Source organism: Gallus gallus, chromosome 5 (genome assembly GCF_016699485.2).
Source record: "Gallus gallus isolate bGalGal1 chromosome 5, bGalGal1.mat.broiler.GRCg7b, whole genome shotgun sequence".
Lineage (NCBI taxonomy): Eukaryota > Metazoa > Chordata > Aves > Galliformes > Phasianidae > Gallus > Gallus gallus.
The window spans coordinates 41,797,845-41,819,468 of record NC_052536.1 but is presented as its reverse complement, the minus strand read 5'-3'; the positions used below and the strand labels follow the sequence as shown (position 1 = coordinate 41,819,468).

Below are 21,624 nucleotides of genomic sequence, written 5' to 3'. Positions count from 1 at the left end.
TTACTAAATTACATTTTGACTACATTTCTGTAGTGTGTGTAATGTTGTTTCCAGTAGACCCCTACAGTTTATAAGATAGATAAAAAATAATACAGAAAACAGGCATCAGTGGTGAAAATAAATTTTTGGTATTCAGTGTATTTGTTTCCCTTCCTGCTTTGAAAAACTGACCCTGGGCAAAACACACAAATTTTTGCTTCCTTTCTTAATTTGATCTTAGCTTACTGATTAGTTTCTCAGACTTTTCTGAGGTTTAATTAATGAATTTCATCACATTTTTAAGTGAAAATTAAAGAAGCTAGAGAAATCGGGATTATTGCTGTCTTTAGCATTCATTGTTTTTTGGCATGATGCATTTCTCATTGTGTTGTTGGACTTGAATTGCACATCTCACTCAGATAGCATCCAGAATAAATATTTCCAAGATAGCTAGGAGGAACACAGAGCATTTAAGTTTTTGAGTCATGACATTTTTCCTGTTGTGGTAAGGTCAGGACATTCATTTCTTAGTGCTCCTGGCTGTTTATGCTGTTAGTTCATTTTGCTTGCCTGTCAGAGACGTGTCTTCCCATGACTGTTGAACATTTGAGAACAGAGCATTTTTCTGCATTTCTTTCTGGGCCAAGGAAGCTCAAAACTAGATAGGGATAGATTTATCCCTTCTTCCAAACAATTCTTTATTTGGTTTTAGAGTAAGAAGACCAGCTGGAGCAATGGCTGTGTTAGGCATCTTTAGCCTAAAGTTCATATTTGACAGAATGTCAGGTTTTCTTTTGCTGACTGTTGGATTCATATGCTCATGTCTCAAATCCATGGAATGGAGAGACGATTGTCTCACAGGCATGGAACAGTGAATGAGAGAAACTCCTCTCTGAGGAGTGGGAATATAATCATCACAGAGTTCAGAAATCTTGCTATACAGGACAAGAATTTAGGAGAGATACCAAACTCCTAAATATATTCCATGAGAGTGCAGAGGATTTGACACAGTATTCTGTCTGATAAATAGGGGGGAGTAAAGAGGACCACTCTCATCTGAGTGAACAAAAGTTACACTATCCCTAAACAAGAAGAAACCAGTATGGCAAATTTAGCATATCTTTAACACAAGCACTTTCAATCCTTGAAAGATTAACTCCTTTAAAGAGCAGTCAACTCTGTATTTCAGGGATCTATTATGTTATTTTTCTTTTTTTTCTTTTCTGTGAGGTGCCCCTTTCAGCCTACTCTCACAAATCCTAGATTTATGATCACAAAGAACATATGAGCTGCAGGTGCTTAGATTTTGTGATTTCTCTAACATGTTGAATATCAAAAAGTCTCTGATATTGAATCTTATCTTCTTTACCTGACTTCATGACGTCTTCTAAAATTTTCTGTTTTCACATAATGATACTATTACAAATAATAATAATAAAAAAAATAATTCTGACTCTTATTCTGATTCTGCTCTAAACTATAGCAGTACTGTTAACTGGGGGGAAATGAAGATTAGACCCAGAACTTCTTATAAACAGAAAGTTAAATAGTTCAGAATTGACCACAGAAAATGGCTAAACATTTAGGTCTTCTGGCTATGTAAAATTGAACAGCTATTAGGTTTCTCTTGGTTTTAGTAGAAAGGCATTTATGTAAAAAAATACACATAATCTTCAAAAGATAAAAGCACTCATTCAATCCTTAGGGACAAAATTTAAAGCCAACATTTTTCTCTGTGTTTCTCCACTGGCTCTGTTCCTGACTGGCAACTTTGCTTCTTTTGAGTATAGCTTTCAGTGTGACTATGCAGTACTGTTTGATTTGTACTGCATGAATTTCTGGCTAGAGTTTTTGGGTGGAATTCCAGAATTCCTGGAAGTCTTGGAAACAAGAAGCAATAGCATGTATCACTTGATATTATATGATGCCAATTCCAAATGTGCACCACAAGCAGCTGGTTTTTAAGAATGCTAATGAGTGTAATGAACAATTGATGGAAATTGCCTCTTTTTCAACTAGAATAGAAAAATCAAAAAGTTGTAAATGAACTGACAACATCTCAAAATTTAACCAGAAATTAAATACCTAAACAATTGCCTAGCCTGTTTTGGTTTTTTTTTTACATTTTCTGTGGCTGGTTGAGAGTGAAAAATCCTTCTGAGCATGCCATTGCATGTAAATTCTATCACTTTGATTTTCTGATCACAGCTTTCCATTACTCTCAGCCACACTGCAACCTTGAGGAATTATGGTCATTTAATCAGCACTGAGTATTTCTCTGCTCAGCCGTCAAACAGCAATACCAAAACTCCTATTCACAAGTGACAGATGAATTCACTTACTCTGCTGCCTTCTGTTTATATGGTAGTTTACAAATAAGCTAAAGTTCAACATTCTTAGCTAAGCAGAGTTTATCTGCCTGATGCCCTTCTAAGTTTGTGGGGGTTTTTTTGAGTTAGTTTATAACAAATGGTTCAATAACGTTATAAAGCTGATGATCCTGAGAGAATAACAAAGGATCAGTCTTCAAGATGAGATACAGTTTCCAGAAAACATTTGCTTTTAGAAAGTTTAATGTAAACAATCTGTGATCAGCCTGCTGATATACAGTACTTGAGAATCATTTTTTTCTCTGTTTGGCCATTAACAAAATGGGATGTTTCCAAGAAAACTTCTGTGATATTATGACTTTAGTTAGTGGGGAGCTAGTTAAAATGCTAATTCTGGATCTTCCATAATACAACCCCTTGAGATATTTTTCTTCTCTAAACATATCTGTGGAGTTCTTCTATTACAGCATAGAAAGGTATATCTACACTTTCGTGAAGCACCAGAGTTTCAGGCTGGAATGGAGGGCTATCCATATTATGCACATTGTAAACATGGTATTGGTCAATACAAGAAGATCTACTTGCTAGATGTAAGGAGATTTTCTTAGGTGTTTCTGCACTTCCAGAATACTCTTCATCTTCCTTTACACTGTGGACTTTGTGTGTAGTTTGATCATCTCCACCTATTTCTTCCCTTTGAAAATATCATATGATCAACAGAGGCTCTCACATTAATAGACCGAGAGACAAATGACACTAACTGGATCTTAAATTCTTACAGGGCTTAGACTACCTATATGGATATCTCTTAATCTGAATCTAAGAAGTATCCCTTGTTTTACATGATTCCAAATGTCTCATAAAAATAAATGTAGGCAATGTTAAAGAATTTTGTGAGGCAGAAGGAAAGAAAAGTATCCACTTCTAGTAACCATGCTGCAAATTCATCCTCTGCTGTTATCTTGTACAGAAAAAAAACATAAAATCAGTTTTTAAACTAAGGCCTACAGTAGGCTGAAACATTACGTTAGAAATTAAAGGATGTCATAACTGACCTTGAAGAGTATGATATTAATCATTGAGTTTTAGGAGCAACGGTGCATTTAGCAAATGGAAGTTCAGAAGAAATTCAGTGGAGTACAACTTGAACATCAGCTTGAATGGTTCAGAGGAAACAATTTGTACAAGGAAATGTTTCATTACAAACTCTAGAAATGTAAAAGGGGAGTACAGACATACTTCTAATGGGATTTCTGAGTGAGGTAAGAAATGTCTTATTTCTTAGTTTATGATTTTGACTACTCTATGGAAATAAAAAGAGTACATGAGCACAGGAAAAATAAACAAGCAGACAAAAAAAATGAGCAGTTATTAGTTGGAAAGAGGATATTTCATGTTCTTTCAACTTATTTTTGTGTTTTATATTTTTTTTATGGTACTATGTTACATGTGAAAACAATCAGTGAGAAAAAAAAAAAAAAAGCAGAATACTTTGGCATCTATTCCCCCATTGATACTTGGGGGTAGGGACAGATTTTACATGTCAACATCAGTAAGAGCTAGATGCGTAAGTCCTACATACATAAGATCTCATGTGTCAAAAAAAAAAAAAAAAAATCAGTAGTAATCATGGAGATCGTGCATTCATACATCAACAATAATTTCAGTTTATTAGGGTGTATTTAAAATGTAGACGTAATGTGTTTTGTACAGGCATAGGTAACACCATAAATAATTAATTTATAATAATCACATTCATGTGATTACAATTAAGATATGTGATTACAATTAAGACTGTGATTACAATTAAGATACTTAGCTGGGCGTTAGACAAGTTGAGATCAGTTCTCACTGTCATAAAAAGGAGTCAATCTCACTTCACTTAAGTTCTCAGTGCCTCAGTCACATAACAATACAAGTAATAAACTTTCCTTTCACCCTCACTTCAACCTCCTTGACATTTGAGAGTGTCAGCTCTTTGGGATTTCGGTACATTTTAACATATGCAAAAGCCAATACATTTGCAGTCAAATATAAAATAATCTAAATTAGGTACAACACATCTGTGCCATTTAAAATTTCTGAATGAATGTTAAGACTGTGTTTATTAGTGTGTACCAAGATATTCAGTCTGTATTTTGTGGTTTAATTTGCCTAGAATTTCTTCCAGAATTTCTGATTTACATGTGCAACATTTGTCTCGCCAAACTGAGCCAGTAGTCCACCAGTTCTCATATACAGTCTTCAGAAATGTCACACATTTAAGGATTTCTTAAAGCAGACATCCAACAGATTTTCATAGGAAAGTAATATGAGAGGAATAAGAAAATCTGGGTAGGAAAGGGCCTCAAGAAAGATCTGATCCAAGCCTCTAATCAAAGAACGTTCACTATGAGGTCAAAGGAGGACTCAGACCTTTTTCTAGCTTTTCCCTTGGTCTCCAAGAACGCATTTTACATCTACTATGAAACTCTGTTGTTTCAGTTAACTTTGTCTCTTATTGTCCAACCTTGCACTGCTAAGAAACATATAGCTCTCTTCTTCATAATCCTGCTCCTTGTCAGTCCCTGTCAGAAGGCAGCTGTTAAGTCCCCGTCTGCACATGTCTCCTCCTGGCTGAATAAACCCTGACTCCTCTGTCTCTCCTGGAAGGGTAAGCACTCCAGCTCCTTGATCACACTGTGGTCTTTGTAGCACATGCTCAGGTCAGTATTTTAATTTTGTCACAGCACTGGGAAACCTACACAGAAGTGAAGTACTGAAAGGATTGAATTTTACTTAAAGATTTTACAAGAATCGGGCTAGATATCTAGGGACAAGTTAACTACTGGCCTCACTTCAATGAACTCTTGTAAACCAAAGTCTTCTGGGGAAGCTGATATTTTGTGAACCAAAGCAGCATCCCTGAGAATAGTTTCATTGTATTCCATCATGGAAATTTTACTTCAATATTCTCGTTTTGCTTTCTTTAGTGCAAACCAAGATAAAGAGTGAAAGATGAGATATGCTCCTTTTCCATAATCATAGAATCATAGAATCACTAAGGTTGAAAAACACCCACAGGATCATCCAGTCCAACCATTCGCCCATCACCGATGATTCTCACTAAACCATGTCCCTCAACGCAACATCCAAACACTCTTTGAACACCACCAGGGTCGGTGACTCCACCACCTCTCTGGGCAGCCCATTCCAGTGCCTGACCACCCTTTCAGAGAAGTAGTATTTCCTAACGTCCAGCCTGAATAATGATAGCCAGTTCACAATAGCTCCATGTAAAAGAGACTTTTATTGTTCCTGCATGTTACTGTATATGTACCATCAGCACATGTTCTCAGAACATCATATTAGGAAAAATATTTTTTCTAAATGAACCACTTACCTGAAAGACAAGATCTGTTTCTGTCTTTCCTCTCATCGGGCAAGAAGAAGAGCCTCAAAAAGATAAAAATTGTACTGTTTATTCTGCACATCAGTAAGAGTTTGTGTCCAATGGAAGTTCAGGAGATCTAATGTGGACTGTAAGAATTAGAAAAAACAATGTTGCTATACTCAAAGTTTGTTTGTATAACACATGAAGCAAACAAATGTTACACCTATGCAATTATGCACAGAACCGCTGACACAATATGTTGTTTTTTAGCTTTCTCCAAACAACTGATGGAAAATTTCATGTTGGTGGTTTTCTGTTGTTGTTTGTTTGTTTGTTTGTTTGTTTTGATAGAAAAGGTGATAATTTTAAACACCTTTGAGAGACCTTAAGCCTTTGTGGATTTTGTTTGTTTGTTTGTTTTTAGAATTGGGAAAGGCAAGGAAAGGAAAGGAAAAGAGAAAAGAACAACAAACTGATAATAAAGCTACAGAAGCTTTCAGGAGAAAAAAAAGTTTTATATTTAAAACTCTTTAGTTATGACTCAAATTAGGCTTTGATTTGTAAATTGGATGAAATATATAGCTACGTTATAATGAGATTACACTGACTTTACTTCTTAAAAGCAGGTTTTTATATTCTTCTGTCACTACAGTAAACATAACACAAACAAATTATCTACAAGTGGATATGTTAACTTATATCCATAAGTAGCTGATACAGACTTGTGTAATTACAGGCTGTTGTTAAAAAATTGAATTCTCAGAGTTACTCCACCAGATGCTATCTGCTTTGATGGACAGAGTCAGCAGTGTTTCAAGTAATGTGCATAAGTTCATATAAGCAAAGGTGGTGGGGGGAGGAAGAAAGTGAAGCAAGACGATGTGCTCTGATTTTAATAGTCATGTCAAAAGAAATGCCCTTAATGGTCTTTTGAACTGGAATGTAGACCTAGTATATCTTATTTTTTTTTTTTAATTCAACTAGTGTCAGCCAGTTGAAAAAATACTGGAGATTAAAAAAAATTAAATATCTGGATTTTCCTTTTATGTAGATTTTGATTTATTATAGTAAATACCCCCTGACGATATGGCCTATAGAATGTCTCTTGTGTTGTTTACATCTGCCTGCAAGCCTTAGCTAGCCTATGCTTTATATAGTGATAACTTTTTTTCTCTATGTCAAGCTAATATGACAGTCTGAATTCAGACTTAGGGTAAAAGATAAACACAGATCACATTAGTTTCTAGGTTAAGTAAATTCTTTCCTTCCTTTGTAAGGTTATATCAGCATTTATGAAGGAAAGACAATTACTTTCTCTTTTGTAATGTATGTTTTTTTTTTTTTTCTTTTCGCATCAGTATATTTCTCTCTTCCTAACCATTCCTAATAACTCAAATGCTTATTTCCACTAGTGTTTATAATCTCCTCAGGCCTTAATTAACTTTCATTGGCTTTGAAATCACCAGTTTGATGATTTCCATATTATTTTTCCAACCTGTTTTTCCCTAACTGCTGACTATTTTCTTGAAAATAAGTATTTCAGAATGCAGTTCAGTGAAGTAACATAATGTTGCTGACCAAATTAATTGCTTAGTTATATTATATTGTTTCTATTGAGAATCTACTGCATTAACCTCTGACCTCCCAAATATTTAATAATTAAATGTACTGTGATACTTTGTGCCCTTCGGCTCTTATAATAACAATTTCATTGAGGCACTTTTCCTTAAAGATTTTAGTTTTGTTCTTCAGTTACAAGATTCTGGAGTTCAGCCTATCACTTATCTAAAGATGCTAGGGTTGTAATTAGGCAACTATATATGTTTTCAAACTCCTTTATAATCTTTACTGGAAAGTTCTGGAAATTCAGGTATACATAAACTTAATAATTAGTTTCAGAAAATAAAAAAAATCGTTTTCTGTAGATCTGAAGAGGTTATATTTTAGTGTTCTTCTGCAGCAACACCGCCTTAACTAACTTGATAGTATTTTCTAAAATTCTTTTGGCAGATGATAAATACTGGTAAACAGCTGAACTCTGAACTAAACTCATCCTCAGCAGCTTTGCTGATGAAATCAAACTGTGGGGTGTGGTTGACACACCAGAAGGATGAGATGCTGTTCAGAGTGACCTAGACAGACTTCAGCAGTGGGCACAGGTGAACATCATGAGGTTCAACAAATCCAAGTGCAAGGTCTTGCACCTGTTTCAAGATTACCAATGCAAGTTAGGGGATTATAGGATTGAGAGCAGCCCTGCTGAAAAAGACCTGGGGTACTGGTGGATGGGAAGCTAGACATGAGCCAGTAATGTGCCCTCGCAGCCCAGAAAGCCAACAGTATCTTGAGCCGCATCAAAAGAAGAGTGGCCAGCAGGTTGAGGGAGGTGATCCTGCCCCTCTACTCTGTGCTGGTAAAGCCTCACCTGGAGTTCCACATTCAGATGTGGAGTCCTCAGTACAGGAGAGACATAGACCTGTTGGAGCATGTCCAGAGGAGGGCCACAGAAATGATCCAAGGAATCGAACACCTCTCCTATGAGAACAGGAAAGAGCTGGGACTGTTCAGCCTGGAGAAGAGAAGGCTGCAAGGTGATCTGATAGCAGCCTTTCAGTATCTAAAGGGGAGCTACAGCAAAGAAGGGTACAGACTCTTTAGCCGGGTCTGTGGTGGCAGAACAAGGGGAAATGGTTTCAGATTCAAAGAGGGTAGATTTATGTGAGATGTAAAGAAAAAGTATTTTACAGTGAGTGTTGTGAAGCACTGGAACAGGATACCTACTGTTGTGGTTGATGTCTCATCCCTGGATACTTTCAAGGCAAGGCTGGATCAGGCCCTGGGTAACCTGATCTAGCCATGGTGTCCCTGCTCATTGCAGGGGAGTTGGACTAGATGGCCTTTAACAGTCCCATCCAACTCTAAGGATTCTATGATTCTATGATTCATCTATGTGCTGAATCTGAATATCCATGTGTATAGTTCTGATCATAACACTCAATCATGAAGACAATGCCTATTGTAGATTAGAAAAAGTTAACTTTGCTTCCATCTTTTTTTTTCTCTCATTCAGCATGAAAATAATGTTCAGAGATGAAGTTTCCATTTCTTTTCTTTGGAATGGACTTTTAAAATTGAAAATATTAAAATAATCTTTTTCAGAGAAAGAACACATGCCCAGATAGCACAGTAAACCAAGATTTGCATCATATATTTGGATAGAGTTCTGTGTAGCAAAGTTGATGAAATAGTGTTTCCTCAACTGTGCGCATTGTCTTTCCAGGTGTTGGTTGTACAGTGAGCAAAATTTAACCTTGAGGAACAGGACTATATTGTACACATATGTAATACACTACAAGTGAAACAGCAAAATGACAACTCAAATGTATGCTGCAGGGCAACCTTCTGCAATGAAAACGGAATTGCTCTACATCTGGAATTCCAGGGAAATCAAATAACTTACTATTATACGACCATGAAAATCTCATCATTTCTGTTGTTTTCCACACTATCCTTTGCACATATACTATTAAAAGTGATTTAAGTTCATCCTGGAGTAGCTGGAAGCCAGTTAGGCACTAGAAAAGTATTGACAGTCCAGCAAAGTACTTTTATAATGTAAAGCAGACTAGCATATAGTGTTGATGCATTGATGTGCTTTTGTAGTATTTTCCTATTTCCTTTTATTTCTTCTTGCTTTCCTGGACATTATATATCTTTATTTAAAGGATAGTCTTATGCATGTGAGCATGGGGAAGAAATGAAAACAGTCAAACTTAAGGAGAATTAACTTTCATGCAAGACAAGACATTAGAATGCAGATTACATTCTGTTGATTTTTTTGATTGGTTGTTCCAAACATAATTTAATTTTTTCACCTGGAAAAATTATTTTGAAACTCTATGATTACAGAAACAGCACTATAAAATGTATCAAAAGAAATGAATTTCCTTTGAAGTCTACATTTAAGATTGTTATTATTTTATCATTGTGACAGCTTTCTATCAGATCCATTCCAATAAATTCTGCTTTAAAACGGTAATATCCTAAATGTGCGTTGAAAAACAGTATAGAGTGTTGAAGAGTAACAGAATGTACAGTACATATCAAGGAATTGCCTTTCAAGTACTACCTTGCTTAGGTCAGTATTTAGCTTAAGTCTAGAGTGACTCGTGTGTCAATTTTAATGCATCGTGCAAGACAAATCAGAATCACAATGTGATTTGTTCTATGAAAATTTTCAGCTGCAAGTTGATGGATTCTTCAGATTTTCTTTACCTGTCTTTGTATTATATATTAAGCATGATAACAAACAAACAAAAGCTTTTCCACGTTGAGATATGCAGTTCAATAGAAGATAACTGTGTTCTGGGATTCTGACCTCCTGGAAAATAGAAACCTGAATTTCTCAATTTATTCTCATTGATTCCATATTATTAATGAAACATTAACAAGTTATTGACTGCATAAGTGTTCAGAAATACAAAGTTAGCATTTGGTGTTCATTTGAAATATGATCACTTGATTCAACATCAACCACCTAAGTGGCTGTTAGTCTCTATAGACTAAATACAATGTAGAGTATATAGGTCAACAGACAAAACTTTCATTGAAATCAATAGCAGAAATAATTTACTCTGGTACAACATGTCAGACTGCGTTTGATTTGCTGATACATGATTAGAGTCAACTGTTATCTTCATTTAAATGTTTTGATTATTACTGTGAAATATTGATTACATATCAGATGTTTGAAGATGCCTAATTGCATACTTAAATCTAATGTTAAATCCCATTCATTGTTTATCTATAAAATATGTTCTGTAGAGTTTCACCCCTGTGTCATGAATATTTGTTTTTTATATCATTTGTTTATTTTTAAAATGTTACAGACCTTTCCATTAGCACTATGAAAGCTGACTCTAGAATAACAGCAACAGGAATGGATGAGAGGAGACATTTCATTTTCAGGGTTTGAATGCCATAGGAAAAATCAAAAGCTTTTCTAAGAATGTGGACAGTATTCTCGTCAGTTCTGTATTCAATAGACTTTGAATACTATACAGTCCAAGCAGTTTGTTTCCTGGATCTGAATGAATTTTTGCCTTCAAGTCTATTACTACAATAGCTGATCTATATGTGTTTAGGTCCTAGAGTAGAAATGAAAACTCATTCAGATCCCTCAGATACATAAGCTAGAACTCTTTGTTCATCTAAAACTTCTTCAGGAAGGCTGGAGATATCCACTCTGAGGGGAATCACAGAAGAAAATGTCTTCCCAATTCCCTCGGAGGGCTCTGGATATAGAACTGCCGCACAAAAGACAGGCACTGACACCAGCAGACATGCATTCAATGGCAATAGCTGTGAGACACTAGTATGCTCCAAATTCAGTGATAGAAATGTGACTTATGTTTATTCGTATAATTAAGGGATTTATGTGTTATCCTACTCACTGTCTAGATCCCAGTCAGGCCTGGATGAAAGAATTATCAGCTAATTGTCTCTTTATGCTGTTCAGGCCTTTAGAAATTAAATGAATTTGGGAAGTGGGTATTGTACAGCAACTTACATGTATTATTATTTTTTAACTATTGTTTTAGGTATCTGAGTTTCTATTTTGACATTATATTGTGTTTTAGCACAGCAGGCTGCTAAGCACTACACAGCAGTTTGATCATTCCCTCCTTGAAGTGGGATAAGGGAGAGAATCAGAAAAAAAGGTAAAACGCATGGGTTGAAATAAGGACACATTAATAGGAAGAAAAGGGAGAGATAATGATAAATAATATTTAAAACAATTGATGGATTTACTCACCACCCACTGAATGGTGCTCTCTCGGTCCATATGTAGTAGCAGACTGACCCCCCCCTTCACTCCACCCCTCAGCCCACTCCCTTGGTTTCATTGGTCTTTATGATGTCATATAGCATGGAATATCCCTTTGCTAGGGATCCTCCAAATGGCTAGTTTGGGTCAGCTCTCCTGGTTCTGTCCCCTCCCACATTCCTGTACAGTCCCAGCTCCTCACTGTCAGGGCAGTGTGAGAAGGTAAAACATCCTTGGCTCTGTACAAGCACTGCTCTACAACAGCCAAAACAACATTATGTTATCAACATTATTCTCACCCTACATCTAAAAGACAACACAATACCAGCTACTAGGAAGAAAATTTACTATATCCCAGACAAAACCAGGAAATATTGCTACTTTTAGAACTGAGTATATTTATTTATAAATAAAAGTATACGAAGATTTAATTTATGTGCACAAAATGCTTATGGATATTCTCTTTGTAGGGTATTTTTTCTTCTAGTCAGTTAACATCCACTCCTTTTTCAAGCAATAGTCCACTGAGGTTATCAAGAAACTTGTGAGAGTTGCAGATACTTGTGAGAGAATGAATCAACTGTGAGAAAGAGTAAAAAAACAAAAACAAAAAAGTATTGGAAAGTTATCTGGCCAAATTCAAAAGCTGGAAACAAAGTTTGAACCACAACTGGTTCTTATTTCATACAAATTACTTTGCTAATCCCTATAAAAATATAAATCATTTGTACTTAAGTATCTAGAGGTTTGTTGGCCTTGCTAATATGTTCTGTCTGGAGACTGTTAAATCACTCTGCAATAATATTGTCCTGGGTAACTCTGTGAGCAATGTCAGATTAAAAGGGCTTGCTGATCAAGACTGTCTGAAATGTGTCCAATAATCACAGAAATGATATTTAATTGAGGTAAATACTGGAGTACTGTGTTAAATCTACCAGGGCTCCCATTATAACACCAGGTAAATCTTTTTCCCTGTACACTATGTGGCATAAAATTTTTCAGGTCTGAGGAAAAGAAAAACATTGAGAAGCTCAACTCTTTTTTAATGTATACACAAAAAAGTCTTGTTTTTTCTGCTTCTACATTTTATTATTATTATTATTATTGTTATTTTTAACAGAACCTCAGTTATTTAAAATAAATTCTTGCAAGTACATAGGACTAACCAGCTTAAATTCTGTCATGGCTGAGGATCAGATAAAAAAAATCAAATTCGAAGTGATGAAAGAAAGCATAATATTTCATTTCATAGTCATTCAAATTTCAGTGTACATGCTATCTGTTTATGACTGCATAACTGTCCTCTCCACCGGCTTTTGTTAGTTGTCTCTTTTTACTCCTGTGTGAGTAGAAACATTTGAGGAAGAACAATCATCTGACAGTCAAAAGGTCACTACTTGATTTTATGTTTCTAACATAGTAGTTAGTACCTAACAGTCTGTCACCTCTCCTTGCTCTCCACCTAAAATCTGTGGGTTGGTCTGGTCCTCTGTGTCAGTTCTCAGGTGGGAAGTAGCCATGTCCTCTCTTGCTTCTGAAGCATGCAGTGGGGGGGGGGGAACAATCCATGTGGTCTAAGCAGTACTGCCTTTAAAATCCTTCAACTTCTTCTTGGGTTACATCACTACAGAAATGTCTAATGATACAGTTGGGCTGTTGCAAAAGCACAGAGGGCAGTATACTGCACCACCTGCAACAAGATGAAGTACAAACCACAAACCATGCTCATGATTTGAAAGCAGGTGAATATTTTTCTTCTGGATTACCAGACAGTTGTAAAGAAGGAATGACAAAGCAACAAACTCTTCCATGCTCTAAACTGCAAGCAGAAAATAGTGTAGACTGTTGTTTTGTTTTCTCTGTAGAAATATTTGCCTGCTTTCTGCACTTAGGGGAAAGGGAAGCATTTGGCCAATTCTCTGAAAAGAATCGCTGATAGAAAGCTTTCTGGTATGCTATTTCTCTGACACCAGCAAAAGTAGGAAATGATGTAAATATAATGATTAAAATTATTCTGCAAAGATTCATATCCCAAAAGCAAAGGCCTATGTACTAAAGAGAGCTTTTGGGGGGCTTATCCATTGTACGAGAAGCTGGGAGCTTAATTCCCAGGCACTCTGATACTGCATCTGTATTCTTGGCTTAAGTATGTATCTGTTACCAAAATGGGAAGTGAGCCAGTAATCCTCACCACTTGCTACAGAAAGACATCAGAACTCCGAGCAGTTCTAGATCTTCTTTAGCTTATCTTCACAGACAAATCAGCTGTTTATAATGTGGGAAATGGAGGTATCTACTTCTATTCTGGTTGGAAATAGGAATGAGTTCTTGGTTTTGAGAACTCTTGTTCACAGTTTGCTTGTCTGTAAAAATTTTAAGCAATAAAACAGGTGAAGAATTAAGTAATTAAAGGGGAGTATTTCTAACATTAAGGAATGCATTTTTATGATCTCCTTTGAAACATTTTGATCCTTTTTGTTTGTAATCACCTTGCTATGACCAAACTTATTTTGGAATTACCAGAAAAATGTTATAAAAATAGAACAAATGAACCCAGCTGAGGGTAAAGGATAGGAGATTTATGTTTATAACTAGAAGTGGGAGGAACCAGAGAAATACCAATTATTTATAAATACTATTCAAGTAGAAGCAACAAAGCATATAAAATATCTCTGAAAAAATTTATGGGAGAAATCAGGAAAATAGCCTGCTAGTAAAATACGGTGTGCAATCAACAAATATACAGAGTGGTGTGGTTAGGCTGGTAACTAGAGTTTGTATAACTAGAACGACTATCACAGTGGAAAGGGATAATTGAAAATAAATGAAAATACACACCCATGTCCTATGCTTACATAAAAACTCCAAAGGGAACAATCTCTAGAAAGAGATCCTTCCTCAGTGGCAGTCAGCCCTTAAATGGGGTCTAGGAGAGATGTATCCAGGCTTCACCCCTTCCAGTCACACAGTTGAACTGCCTTCACCTGTGCTCCTGCGGTTGACTCAGTGCTTGCCTCAGGTGAGCAATCAGGGGATCAGGCCATGATTCAACAGTTCCGATACATATGGCTACGAGAATCAACACATCAGAGAACTGAGTACAAGAACACCAGTGATTTTTAAAATACAATATGGAAAGAGTTAAAGATTTGATCTTGCAGAAGTAGCAACAAAAATACTTCAGTGTTTCTGATTATTTATCGAAAAAAATGGATATTAGAAAACAAAGGACTTTAAGAAACTCTCATCACTTATTTGCAGAAGGTGAGAAAAAATCTCCAGGGTGTGTGATAATAGACAGACAAAAAGTCAATTTTTTAATTAAAACATAAATGTCTATATAAATGCTAGAATGTTTAATCTGATGTGCAAATAAAACATTGACTTCAAAGATAATGTCATTATTGTATTTTAGTAACGTGTTTCATTCCTCATAACAAATATCTGGATTGTTTTTAAAATGGGCTTGAAGAAGAAACACAGAAATGAAATGAATGCAAGCCACTTGCCTTCAAATGTGTATTTCCAAAGCCAAAAGGCTATTCCATGTCACAGTTAGAAGGCAATCTCTATTGTCCTCGTGTTTTTGCATGAACATCCTTATGTAAAGACTCCCATGTCTTCCTGTAGGAAACACCTGTAGGACCAAATTGACTATGTTTCTGTTCCTCCTTTCTCCCCCAGCCTTCCATTATTTTTGTCAAAGTGAAAGTACTGGACGTTAATAAAGACAGAATTTGGGACTTTGTACTTCTAAAGATCTCATTTCTATGTATTAGATTTGAGAACCAGATCTAATGTATTTCCTTGCTGACTTTGGAACAGAGCTATGGAAAGTGAGCTATTTACTTAAGTGCTAAAAATTACCATTTCATTCAAGACATAAACCTTGAATTTAGTATGTGTACCACAGCTACAGAATTCATCTCTTATGAATACAAACTACTCTAGGGTAACATACCAAATCTTAAACCCTTTTTGTAAAAACCTGATGCGACAGGTTTTGTCATTTTGTCAATTTGTTTACTATGTGTTACTCAGTATTATTGGTTTAGTAATTAAAGTATTAAACAACACTCATTCTTCGCTATTCATTAGTCAACTTTTGATTGAATCCCCATTACTTTAGAAACATGACAAACCAAAAATGTATAAGAAAGCAACTTTAAGTTTATAAAAATGATCTCTTACCCTACTCAAATGTAAAATTTTAAATGTGTACAATTTGTATACTTAACAACAACAACAACAAAAAATAGAGTGAAATGTACCATGGTTTTCAATTGCTTTCAATTACCATTAAACCTTTTTGAGAGCAATTTGCATAATGTTTCATAAACATGTAGGCAGATTAACCTTTTTAGTTAATTTATTCATTAGCAGTAAAAATTCAAAGCACCTCTTATGAGAAAATAATGTCTTGCTGTTAAATTACATGGAAACAAAGCAATTGGGACATAGTTGCCTAAGTTCTCCTTGTGTCAAAGCACAAAATACCACAGAGAATAAAGCCTCTCCTGTTAGCAGTGTTGATTAAATCACCTGTTTTTTGAGAACAATTAGTAGTATTACAAGAAGATTAGGTGAAGTATTAATTAGAGATGGGTTAGAAGAGTCCTGCCTGGAGCAGATACTTGGGAGAGAAAAATGAAAAAGACCATGATTAGACAGAGAGTTGCTTGACCCTCCTCTGACTTAAACCTCTTGTAATCTCTTACATCCTGGCAATGGGAAAGGTGGCAATTTAGCACAATTTTTCTTTCAGTTTGTGGTCCCTTTGAATGTTTGTAACTGACTGCCTGAGATAGAAGGGAGTGGCCCATGTTTCCTTCTCCCCCTCATGTGGTCACTAGCTTTTCTTTTAACTGTGGCTGAATGAATTCTTTAAATGTTACATCATTGTCCATACATGGGAATGACATTTTTAAAAGTGACTGAACTTTGAACATTTTTGTAGCAAGACAGGTTCTTAAAGTGTTTTCTGTAAAGAATTAAACTTTCTGTGACCTGAAATTGAATCATTTGCAAACTGACTTTAAGGAACTGGCAAATTTGGACATTATACTTTCAGTGACACAAGTAAGGACAGACCTCAGGGGGATGCTGCTTAGCTGAGGAGGATAGTCAAAGCTTTGGAACGCTTAGTTCGACAGTTTATGCTCACTAGCACCTATGCTTTTATCTCCTCATGAATAAAGTGAAGGGTTTCATTGTATGTGTATGAACAGACTAACCTCAGCCCCACGTGCTCTTTCATATGTAATAATGCTATTCATTGTCTTTAAAGTGCATCCAAAACAAAAATGCCTTTATGGTGAGTGGTCCTATTTTTTTTTTTTCCACTTTTATACATGATGTGAATATTTACTCTTAGACATCCATCTTAATTTAGCAAACATAACTCTGTTAATGCAACAATAGCTTCAAATTTTAATTTTTTGAACTATACAGTTGATATTTTGCAGTTTTTCATATCTTTGTATGAGTTAACATCTGGAAAAGATATACTAATCAATATTTCAAGTTAAGAAATTTTCATACATCCTTCTGGCAACTGAAAGTAATCAGATTACATAGGCAACATGAGATTCTAGAAATCACTATATGAGTATGAAGAAACATTAAAGTACTTAGTAGAAATTATTATTCAGGACTCTTGCATTGCTTTAATGTGCTACTAATGGAATAGATTCTATACAGAAATTTAATACAGATTAAATTTTTGAGGAGGATTGTTTAGCCTTAAAAAAAAAAAAAAAAAGAAAAGAAAAGAAAGAAAGAAAGAAAAGAAAAAGAGACAATGTATTTATAAACCATGACCTCTAAATGTCTGGTGAAATAAATTTTCTTTTTCCTTGGTGTTGTCCCATGGGAACTTAATATTTATTTGTTGATTTGTTGGTTTTTTTGTTTCTGTTTTTTTTCTTTTTTTAAAAAAACATTCATTACCAGACAATGAAGTAGGCTTTTAAATAAACAAAAATTGTAGATAAAAGCAAAAGACTCCTGGAAACTTTTCATATTTATGATCAGATTTGTATCTTACTGTAAAAAAACTTCTGTCACAATTAGTTAAGTGTAGATTCAAATAATAGATAAGACTCATCTTAAAACATCTTTAGCATTTATACTTTCTACTTCAATTCAGTTTTGTGTGCATCTAAGCCATGTTGTGAACTCCCATTAATCATCAACCCAAAGGAGGGGAGACATTTTTCCAAAGCAAGTCTTTCTTGACTGGCATATGTATTCTGTCACAGATCTGTGCAAATGCCAATGTTGCATTTTAGGCATGGTGATGAGGCTGCAGGTTGCAGAATGATATGCAATTGCTGTTCTTAGTAACTGTGGATTGCTGAGCAGCCTGGAGTACCATCTAGGTAACAGAAATAGCAATTCTCATACCAATAATGTCTAGATAACAGGTTGCTCAGAAAGGTTGTGTAATCTCCTTTCTTTGTGGTTTTAAAGACACAGCTAAATAAAGCCCTAAGTCACTTTTTTTTTTTTTTTTTTAATCTCATATTTGGACTAGAGACACCCAGAGACATACTTCATGATTTTGTGATCACTGGTCACTTCCAAAAAAAGCAGAAGAAATTTCTAACGAGCAAAAATAAATCAAGCACTTGGTTACTCTGGTGTTTACTATATTGAAAAAATAGTGTTTTGTAGCTGAGAATTTTCTGTATCAGATAGTGTTCTTATGTTCTTTGTAACTGTTGTATTTTCCATGGAAATAAACAAGAGGAATTACTTTCGGAGCAAACGATGTAGGAAGTCACCAAGAAAACAGGAATTAACATATTTTGGGAACAGCCATTAGACATGCTGTCTGACTTTGAATTAGCTACCAATAAGCTTAAATATAAAAATAGCCATAGAAAGAAAGATCTATGCTTACCATTCTGCAGAAATGCTAATACTTACAAAAAACAAACAAACAACAACAACAACAACAAAAAACCCCACTAAATCCTCATATTCACCACCAAACGTTGTCAGATACCCTCTCTAGACTAAATGGATATTTCCCTAAATGTTTTCACCAGTTAACAGATCTGTGTTCAATCTGTATCAGACACATAATTCCTGACAAAGTGAAATAGCTGAAGCAATCACCTCAAACATGATAATAAATTTCAGTGATATGAACCCTGAATGTTTAATGTAGGAATTATTTTGTATACAGTCTACTTCAGGAATGTATTTCTTTGACTTTCAGGTGAGTTTGAATGATCACAAAATGTTGAGGTCAGCATCAAAATGAGGTCCTGATCTTCCATGACAGGATCCTACTCTGACTACTGTATGATTATCCCCATCAAGGAGCAATTCATATTAAAACTGTGACATTTTGTTTTGTTGTGGGAAAGGAACTGGGGTCAAATGGAAAACAAAATTTAACTATCATTTATGAAAGGGTTAAATACAGTGTCAAATGACAGAAAAAATGTTTAAGACACTGGGGGAAATCTATTTTAATTTTGAAGAGCCTGATCTGAACTGTTGTATATCCACCTTGACAGGAAAAGTTTCTTTTAATGTTTCCTCTTGGAGTAGCTTCTGCTGTTCTCCATCCTGTAAGCATAAATCATAGGAAATTAGATATGTTTCTGGGATCATAAGCTCATTTCCCACTTAAAACAAGTGTAGTATAAAGTGTTCAAGTCTAGTACAAACTAGTATCTATTAAATCCAATGTTGGTTTGTAAGCATTGCAATGCTTCTGCTTATTCCCAGCTCCAAATGGAGAATCTCCTCCTGTTCCCTAAGGAAAACACAAATTTGAATGCATATTTGGGCAGGAAGTAACACTTTTTTTTTTTTTTTTCCAAAGATCTTTTTAACAAGAAACCTTAAGAACCATGAGTGGGAGTACAGGAAAAGACATAATTTTACTACCATAATGAAACGACCTAGTCATTTTCTAAAACAACTTCATCTTGTCATGACACATTAACTTCTTAAATTTCAGCAAAAGATAATTTTTTTTAAGACAAGATTATTGTATCTTATGTGCCACAGAAAAGCTTACATTTCAATGGCTTATGAACTCATAGGGCATTCAAACAATTAAGGTTCAGTCACTTTACTGCCTAAATAAACCCAAACTTGGACAGGAATCTCAGTCTTATGCTTCAAAGTGCTTTGACTCCTTTGTTACTCTGGAATGGCATTGTACCCATTGGAATTGCTCCATGAGATATAAATAGATATTCATTATTAAATATTCATAAGGGTAAGTAATTAAAACTGTCCTCTATATCTTTGATGAGCATTTCTGTCTCTGGACCACAGAGCAATTATTAATCATATTGTCCTATGGGGTCATCTTCATCAAGAAATACTCAGAAAGTCTGGCTTTTCTTGTATGCTGGTGGTACAGCATGCTCACAGCTTGTGACAGTAAAACTCAGCAAGCCTAGACCTCCCCTGAGTTTTGTAACTATAAGTTGAACTGGAGTACCCAACAGGAGAGTTGGTACGAACACCTGTCTTGATGCCTGTGAATACCGACCTGGGAGGAGACACCCAATTCTATTTCTGTAGAGTGGTAGAATCCTTTGCTCATACGGGGATTTTCATGAAGTTAGTCAGTTACTTATAACTACAGTTTTAGGTGCCTAATTCTCATAAATTTAATGTAGACCTGTTGCTGTTCTGGAATAATGAAAATTACTGGATAAAATGAATTCCTCCCTCTCCATGACTGAATAACAGACATATATTATATTCTTGATTGTTTAGACTTTTCAAAACTATGTAAATAAGAAAACTTAAGATTTCCTGAATGTTCAGAATTATTCCCTTTGACATAACTAAGGCCCTTTGAAAACTCAGTTTACTATGTTGTAAAATCTTTTCCTTTCAAATTTCTTTTTTTTTTCCATTTCATTTGTACTTCTAAACATAAGCACATAGTGTCTAAAGAACTTCTGCTTATAGTTCCTTATTAAAAGCATACAGATATAGACTTGTGACAGGCCAGCGGTCTGCATCTTCTCCTCTTGGATTATTTATAAATAATCTACATTTTGGCATACCAAGACTGGTCTAAGGAAGTAGAAGGCAAGATAAATGCACCAAGACATGCAAGGTGGTTATGCTGGCATGGTCCAGCCTGTTGCACATGGAGGGAGACTGCATACTTTAACCAAAGAGCCTTATGGTTATAATACTACTCAAATTTCTCTCCTTCCTGTCTCCCCACTTCCCCATTCTTTCTTTTCTTGCTTCTTATCTCTTTCTCCTTTCCTTCATCACACCTTCCTGTCTTTCGGTCCCCCATAAAACTCTGAATAATCCAGATATGTAGCCCTCAGGTTTTCAGTATAAGACTTGAGGAAAAAAAAAGGAAAAGCATGAGTAGCATTCTACCTTAAGGACTTCAAAGCAGTTAAGGATTCTGTGAATGCAGCAGTAAAAAGCTTAAAAAGTTAAGAGTTCAAACAAACAGATTCAGTCTTCTGTCTGGACAGAGTTTGGACAGGTCTGTTTGTTTATATGAATTTCATGATTAATTATATATTCAGAGGGTGCATTTTGATCATAGACACACATTTTATTATGTGGTATTCGCTGTTCATTGATTACAGTCACCAGTTCATCTCCGTGGGTAATTCTTGGTTTATTAACAGATGCTATAAGATAGTGTGTGTGTGCATATATATCTCCATATGTGAATTTTATTCCTGCTTTGTTACAGTACTGTGATTTAACTTTCCACTTCCTACAATAACAGTATATTTCAAGAGGAGCACTTAATTATTCTAAAGTTTTATTTGGTTTTGTACTCTCTTTATCTGTCATGTAGCTATTTTGTGCTTCTTCCACTTGTGTGAATTTAGACTGTGTTTAAGTTTGTATAAACACAGAATAAAGAAATACCAAAAATAGCCACTAGCTTAGAGTGCTGCATCAATTTAAAACTTGGTGTAGGTATTGCCATAAATGAAATAAGTGGAATTCAGAACTAAGTGAATCAGAAGAGACTGAATATAACAAGTCACGCGATGCTAAGAATCAAAACAGCTCAAGAATTCAGAATAATAACACAAAATTAAGACAATTTAGCTTGCTGAGAGAAATGAGAAGGGGCTAATGTTTTATTC

General features: G+C 35.2%; 1 long non-coding RNA gene across 1 annotated transcript in view; it reads right to left on the bottom strand.

The window, feature by feature from the left end:
* The window catches only part of LOC121110843, a 39,127-nt gene extending 27,568 nt beyond the window's left edge, over positions 1 to 11,559 (bottom strand). Inside the window, exons 1-2 of the long non-coding RNA XR_005860067.1 lie at positions 11,498 to 11,559; positions 5,692 to 5,828 (exon numbers count right to left, since the gene is read on the bottom strand). This is a non-coding gene — a long non-coding RNA (uncharacterized LOC121110843). The remainder of the gene's footprint in view (positions 1 to 5,691; positions 5,829 to 11,497) is intronic.
* Between the last annotated feature and the right edge of the window lie 10,065 nt (positions 11,560 to 21,624).